The sequence below is a fragment of the Cavia porcellus genome, unplaced genomic scaffold (assembly GCF_034190915.1).
Source record: "Cavia porcellus strain 051 isolate PalLab524CR breed Dunkin Hartley unplaced genomic scaffold, mCavPor4.1 scaffold_1, whole genome shotgun sequence".
Taxonomy (NCBI): domain Eukaryota; kingdom Metazoa; phylum Chordata; class Mammalia; order Rodentia; family Caviidae; genus Cavia; species Cavia porcellus.
The window spans coordinates 81,578,365-81,585,590 of NW_026947484.1; positions in this window are offsets into that span (position 1 = coordinate 81,578,365).

The window sequence follows — 7,226 nt, forward strand, 5'->3', positions numbered from 1 at the left end:
CTGGCTCTCTGCTCTGCTCCATGTGGCCTGCTGTTGTTGCTGATGTCTTGTGTACACAAACGTTCTTTAATCTTGGGACCTTACCCTCAAAAATCTCCCGGGTCCCTGAGTGGGCCAACACTGTGTTAGCCTGTACATTGCATTTTTAAAGATTACCACTTAATTTCTTTAAAAGTAAACAACAACAGCAAAAAGCCTGTGTAATTCAGAAGAGTAGTGAAACAAGAAAAATGTGTGCTTTTGACTTATTTTACTGTACATGAGAACCGTGATAAAATCTGATACTTGGGTCACCTAAGTACAGTATATGGGGAAACACATTCATGGTACAGAAACTATGCTTTATAAAGACATTACTGTTAAAGCCAAGGTTTGTATTTCACTTCAATTCCATATTCAGGTTACTACAATATTCCCACTGAAGTTCTTGGGAGCCTCTGGACACAATCAATAGCATTTTTCATCCTATAGCTAACAAGGTGTGCAATTCACACTGGCTGGAAGACAACTGGATTGATGCCAGGTCCTGAGTTTGAAATTTATCTCAGCGTACACAGGATCTACTTTTTCCATGCCGTTACAGTTTCTCCACTGAAAGACCCAAAATAGAAGGTTTCTTTTATTTCTTTTTCTTTTTGTGTGTGTGTGTATTTTGTTTTGCTTTTAGACAGGATCTCATTCTGTTGCCCAAACTGGCCTTGAAATCTTCAGTTCAAGTAATTCTCCTGCCCCAGTCTCCAGAGTAGCTGAGCTACTACTGTGCTTTAGCTCTGGGAGCTTTTTAAATCATGTTAAATTGTTCACTTTTTATCCAACCATCCACAAGCATCTTAGAGTTTCAGCATTACTAAATTTGATGAGTAGCATGCATATTTCCTAAAAAGATAACAAACATTTGAAAGTTAAGAGAAAAAAAAAAACCTTACCAATCTAGAGTTCTGTAACTTTTGAAATTATTCTTTGAAAGTGAAGGAGAAAGAAAAACTTTTGGTAACAACTGAGGGAATTTGCTACCTGTAGAACTGCCTTAAAAGAAATATTTTAAAAGTTTTTCAGAAAAAAGAGAAAATACGTAACAAAGGCAGATCTACACGCAGAAGGGGCAGCCCTGGGCCACTGCTGTCTTTTTAAGCATGAGCTCATGAAACTTCTCTTAATAAACTGATCAGCAGACCCTGGTTGCACCAATTAAGCGGAGGAATAATTCACAGGAAAGAAGTGCAGAGACAAGGCAACCAGCTAATCTGACTCACATGCACCCTCTCTAGGTTTCAGCTTGTTTTCTAATAGAACGTCAGGGATAATGTATCTACCCAACTCGTGATGATAAATCTGAAAAAACTCATAGCTGAGACCTCCGGCAGATAGTAATCAGGTCAAGCAGATTTTTTAAAAAGAAAATCAAATTGCTACAGCAACAGAAAACAAAATCCTGGGACTGAAATTTTAACTCTTGCTTTTGTCTCTATCTCTTCCCCTTTCCTTTCCTCAGAATTATCCTTGAAACCTCAATATCTTCCTTTAGATGGAGGAAATTTGTTGCACTGTTCATGACAGGGACAAGGAATTCTGTCAAAAGATTGATTCGTTCTTTTCACACAGAAATTTTTATTTTTTTGGCCTAAATATGATTAATGTTTTCATTTGTTGAAAGGGTAGGGGATATTTCCAGATATTTTAAGGTAGAACTAACCAGGGTTTAAGAAGAGCCAAATGACTCTATTTTCCTGAAAGAGTCAAAGGCCATTGACTCAATAGAAAAACTACAGAAATATCAAAATATCCTTAAAATCCAGGCCTCGCCTGATTACAGATTTGGTAAGCATGCAGGGAAAGCTGAAAAGGGAGAGCTTCTGCAGACACAGAGGAGCTCAGGCGCCTAACACTTAAAATGTTATTTCTTACCACAACCTTCCTGACCCTTTAGCCCTTAGATGCTTAAGAGAAAAGAGGGGGACACTTGGAGGCCGTGGCTGCAGCCCGGCAGTGCCAGGACCCAGGTATTGCTCAGGAGTTTCCCTTCTGAGTCCTGTACTTAGTAGGAGCTGCTCAAGGACTGTGACAGTGGTCATACCCTTTCCCCACATTAAACTTCCACGAACGGTTCAGAGCCACACCTGTCCAGAATGGTACTGAAAAATACACTGAGCTGAAATGGACAATTACTTTCCTTCGTGTTGAAATATTGTCTCATTTTCTCTGATAGTGCTATTTCTTAAAATTGGATCTGAGCAACAGTTCAGTTCACTGAGGTTTCCACAGTGTGCCAGGCTCTGTGTCAGGCACTGGAGATCGGGATGTAAAATCCTGATCTTTCCAGAACTCATTAGGCATTCATGCGTGCGCCAGGCATGAACAGATACTGTGGAGCCCTGTGGTGAGCAGCATGCGGTGCGAACGTGAGCAGAGAACTCCTGAAAGCCTGCCTTTGTCTCCTGCAGGACTTCAGATACACAGCTCGGTTCCTTTCACAGTGCTTTGTAAGAAATGGCAAAGGCCTAGGAAAACTTTTCCGGGACAAATTCTAGCTCTCCAAACCCAGCATAACTGTGAGGACCACAATTTATCAGATGCTACAGGGAGCAGCTCTGTCTCTTATATCCCTTCTTATTTTGGTAACAGCAATTTTGAGTCCTTCTGAATTTCTCCTTTTCTACTGCATTGACAAGATATTAACCCTCTCTCCTGGCCCAAGTTACATCATGCCTGGGCAAGAATTTGCCTTGGGACCTAAGCGAACCAAACAAGATTCTCCAAAGAACCTTAAACTTGTACCAAAGATGAACATGGTTGAAGCTGATTTCAGAACTACTTTATTCTATTCTTTTTTAAGGCCTGATTTGTTGATTTGCTTTTAGTTCTGTGGAACATTTTCATAACATTTCCTTAATTTCATTTTGTTAAGTAGCCAGATTTGAGTTTTTGTTGCTTGTAACCAAAGACTGGGAATGGATACAAGAGTTTACTCCATGCAAGGCACACACGACCAATCAGCCTCTGTAGTGATTGACTGATTGTGTTAACTTGAGACATTTAGGAGCTTAACTAAATGGGTTTAGCAACTCTACACCCAAGGGTGTAGAAGACCCACCCTAGGGTGGCTCATCACCTGGAGGTGTAAAAGGGCCGGAGGAAGGCTGCATGCATTCCATTCTTGGGAGACGCTCCAGTCTTCACCTTTGGTTTGGACCTCGTCTCCTGGCTTCTGTTGTAGCCTCTTCAGTTTTCTGGCATAGACTCTTCATCCTTCCAATGTAGAGCCTTCGGCTTTGTGTCACAGACCCATCAGCCTGCTGGTGTGGACTTGCACAAAACACTAGGGTGAACTCCAGACCTTGGATTGAATTCTTCGGCCTCCAGTGAGTAGACACCCTCTGCTGGCTTCCTCATCCAACTCTGGCTGACCGTCGTAAGCCAATCTCCTTGTTTCTTTTACATCTGTATATCTTGTGTTACATCTGTTCTCTTTAGTAAAACCCTGACTAATACAGCCTCCCTGAGAGAAACTGTGTTTTTGCTTTGAAGATGAGACTGCTGCTGATGGTCGTGCATGCCCAGTGACACACACACACAGTCTGCACTGGAGCGAATATTCAGATTAGGATAAGAATCAAAACCCCAAACCCTGGTTCTCTCCTACCCACCGTCATCTCACCAGCCTGATGCCCTGCAAATCAAGTTGCTGCTTCTAGGTCTAACATCAAAATAATTTACAGTTCACAGAAAGCTTTTGCACACAACAATGCAGGAAATCATTGTGGCCGCTGAGGAGGCAGGTATCTTCATGACACTGGGATGTCACCTGACCCTTAGTGTAGATGGCCCACTTTTCTCCCCGTTTAAAACCTTTCTGTGTAATCTCACCACTCTGGAGGCTGAGGCAGGAGGATCACAAGCTGGAGGCTGGCCTGGGCTACATAGTGAGTTCAAGGATGTTCTGAACTACAAAATGAGACTCTGTCACAAAAAACAAACAACAAACATACAAACAATTGCAAACCTTCCTCTGATTCAAAACAGCCTGAAAAGTCAGTTCAGAAGCCCCAGTATAGTGTTCTTGGCCTCAGTTTTCCACTCTTTCTTACACTTGGTTCCCCAAACCTACTGCCCACTCTGTGCCTCTGCACCTTCCCTCTACATTTTGTCACCTTCCTATCCTCACTCCAAGCTGTGACAGGAGAAGACCCACCTACTCCCCATCTCACATCTGCTGGACCCCTATTTACCTTTTTACAGACAGGCAGTAGTGAAACGTACTTCCTCTCAAACTCTTCCAGGCTCCTACACAGAAGCAATATCCACATTGCACCAGGATGAGAATCCAGGGCAGCCGTGGTGATATCTGATGTCGCAGTGAACCTAGATTGACTCCTCGGTATCTTTGCACCCCAAAATTACTTAAAAATCGAGTGTATCTTGATAGTGACTGCTTACAAGTGGCCACAGGACTTAATACGTTTCCATATTACCCTCAATCTCTGCTCACCTGAGAAGCCTGGGCAATTTGCCCTGTGCTCACACTTGAAGCAGCTTATGAACTCACATCACACGGAAACTGTTAGTTGTCTAATGAATCAGGAACTGGTAGAGCTCTGCCCGACTCATTTCTAAGAGGGAGCCATATGGAATTCAGCAGAAATCAGCTCTTACATGTGGGCACCTGGTGTGGGAGGCTCTGCTGGTCTCAGTGGCGCCAGGCTGCCAGGGCTTTCCCACCAGCCTCCACCTAGACCGCCTTTAATCTGCCCCTCCCCCTCATCACTATCCCTCTATCATTAGAACCTCCCCAGCCCATAACTTTCCTCCACAGGCAGTAATTGCTAGCTGACTAACACTCGGGCATGGCCTGTGCTCCTACCTTACCTGCTAGTTCTCTCTGCTGGTTCACAGGAAATTCACAGAGGCACTGCTAGCCTTTCTCACTTTAGTTACATTTTTTTTTGAGATATGGTCTCACTATGTAGTCCCGTCTCAAACTCACAACCCTCCTGTTTCAGCCTCCCAAGTGCTGGGATTGCAGGCTTGCACTACCACACCCAACTCATATTTATTCTTTATTCCCATTTTTCAGATGAATATACTGAAGCTTAGCAGGTGAAATAACTGGACAAAGTCACAAGAAATAAATAAGGAGAGCTGGGATTCAAGGCTCCCACGTGGCACAGGAAGGAAGTGCTGTGTGCAGTCTACCTTTGTCACTCCCTAGCTGTCTACCTCCCTGCCTTCAGAGTACCATCTCTGACTTCTCAATCAAAGCCCATCGGCAACAATGGCTTTGAGATGTGTCTCTGGTCTCTTCCTACGGTGCAAAGGGAGTCAAGGCCCACTAGGTGGCAGCAAAGAACCACGCAGTGACCAGCAAGGGCCTATGGGTGCAAATTCTTTTTTTTTTTTTTTTTTTTTTTTTATGGGTGCAAATTCTAACGTGGGGCAGAAGTAGCAGAGCCATTTGAGCTGGTGCCAAGGGATAAGAGGTGGGCGATCTCATAGCAACAATTTCCTTTATTATTGCTAAGCATATTCTGTGCTAGATACCAAGAAGGAAGCATTCGGTTCTCACAATGAACCTGGAATAGACATTAACTCCATTTCTAGATGCCCACATGAGGCTTTCAGAGATTTGTTTTGCTCAACAGAGACTGAAGAAATGAAGTTCAGGCAGCTTGGATTTGAGTCTCTGTTGTTAGCCAGGGGAAAACCAGCATTCACTTGGAAGTGCTCAGGTGGGGAGCAGGTAGGACCTGATTTAGTCTGGCTATGACCAGGAGCCTAGACAGGGGAAACTGCAGGGTATGGTAGGAGTGTCAGGTTGACAGGGTATAGTGGGAGTGTCAGGTTGAATTTTCCATGGACCCTTACTTGAAAAAGTGACACACAGTTTATCTTGGTCATGTAGCCCTGAAGGAATGGGCACTTTAAATGCTGTAAACCAAAGTTACAAGGAGATGCTTGTGAAAAATCTGATCAGAGCTCCCTGCCTGAGTTCCAAAAGGCAAACTAGCTGGAGAGCTGGTAACCTGCTAAGCTGCAGCACTGCCAGCATGCTGACGCTGGACGTGGAGCCCCTTCTGGGCAACGGGACGATGACAGCTGCCTTGCTGTATCCACCATAGAAGAATGCAGGGCATATTCAAGTTCCCTGAATCAACTCACACCACTAGAAGATTTGAAATGTTGCCCTGAGAGCCAGATCAATATCTTCGGCTGTCATCGGTCATCCACGGGCCCATGTTAGTTGGAGAGTCCAGCCTAGTGCAACCCCCAGGCTTCGCGGGTTAGGACTGTAGCCTAGGGCTTTCTGGAAATCACCTGAGATTTCCAGAAACCTGAGATTCAGGTTGGAGTTGCTTCCCTAAATCTGTTGACACCAAGGCCTATATGCTTCCCAATTTCTGTACAAAATCTCCTGAACTAGCCTGGGAGCCCAGATTACTTTATGGTTTACTGTTCTCCCTCAGGGCTTTGCACTGACTGTTTTGTCTGAAATGCTGACCTTCTGTCTGTTTAGTGCCACCTTCCACTCCAGAGCTGCGGATTGAATGCAGAGGCTGGCATGTGCTGGGCAACCGTTCTGCTGGGCTACACCCCTAGCCCTTCTTCCTCCATCTTTTCACGGCTACTTCCTTCTGATTTAGATCTCAGTTTAAAATTTCCCCCTTTCCAGAAAAAATTTTTCTTCTCTCCACAAAGAATAAAAATCAACCCTTCTTTTGTCTGTCACTTCCCAATTCCAGTGACAAAGATCACAGTATCCAGATTCAGTAGGCTGACACCGCCCTCACTCAGGACGGCTCTTGTCCATAGCCCAACACAGGAACTGGAAAGTCAGAGGATCGAAAGGAGCGGGGCCTTCGGATGTTATGTGGTCATTTAACTCACATCCTCAGCTAGTGAAGACCCTCATACTGCCTAATTTTACTGCGGGTTTTTGTTTCCGTTTTTCTGTTCATGGTGGTTATGGAGACCCAGCAACAAGCTGCTATTGTGTCCCACTGAAATGCTCATGGGCTACACACATTTGACACAAGGTAGAAGCAGCCCTGGTTTGTGAGATTTTTAACTCGGTCATATTCCACCTTGGAAAAGAAAATTGCATATGTCCCTTATAAATGCCTGGAAACTCACCATTGCCAGTAGATAGCCAACCCCAGGACCATTGCAAAGAGCCCAAGTTTCGAAGATTTCGGAGATCTTCTAATTCCTCTTCTTGGATATGAGTGTGGGAC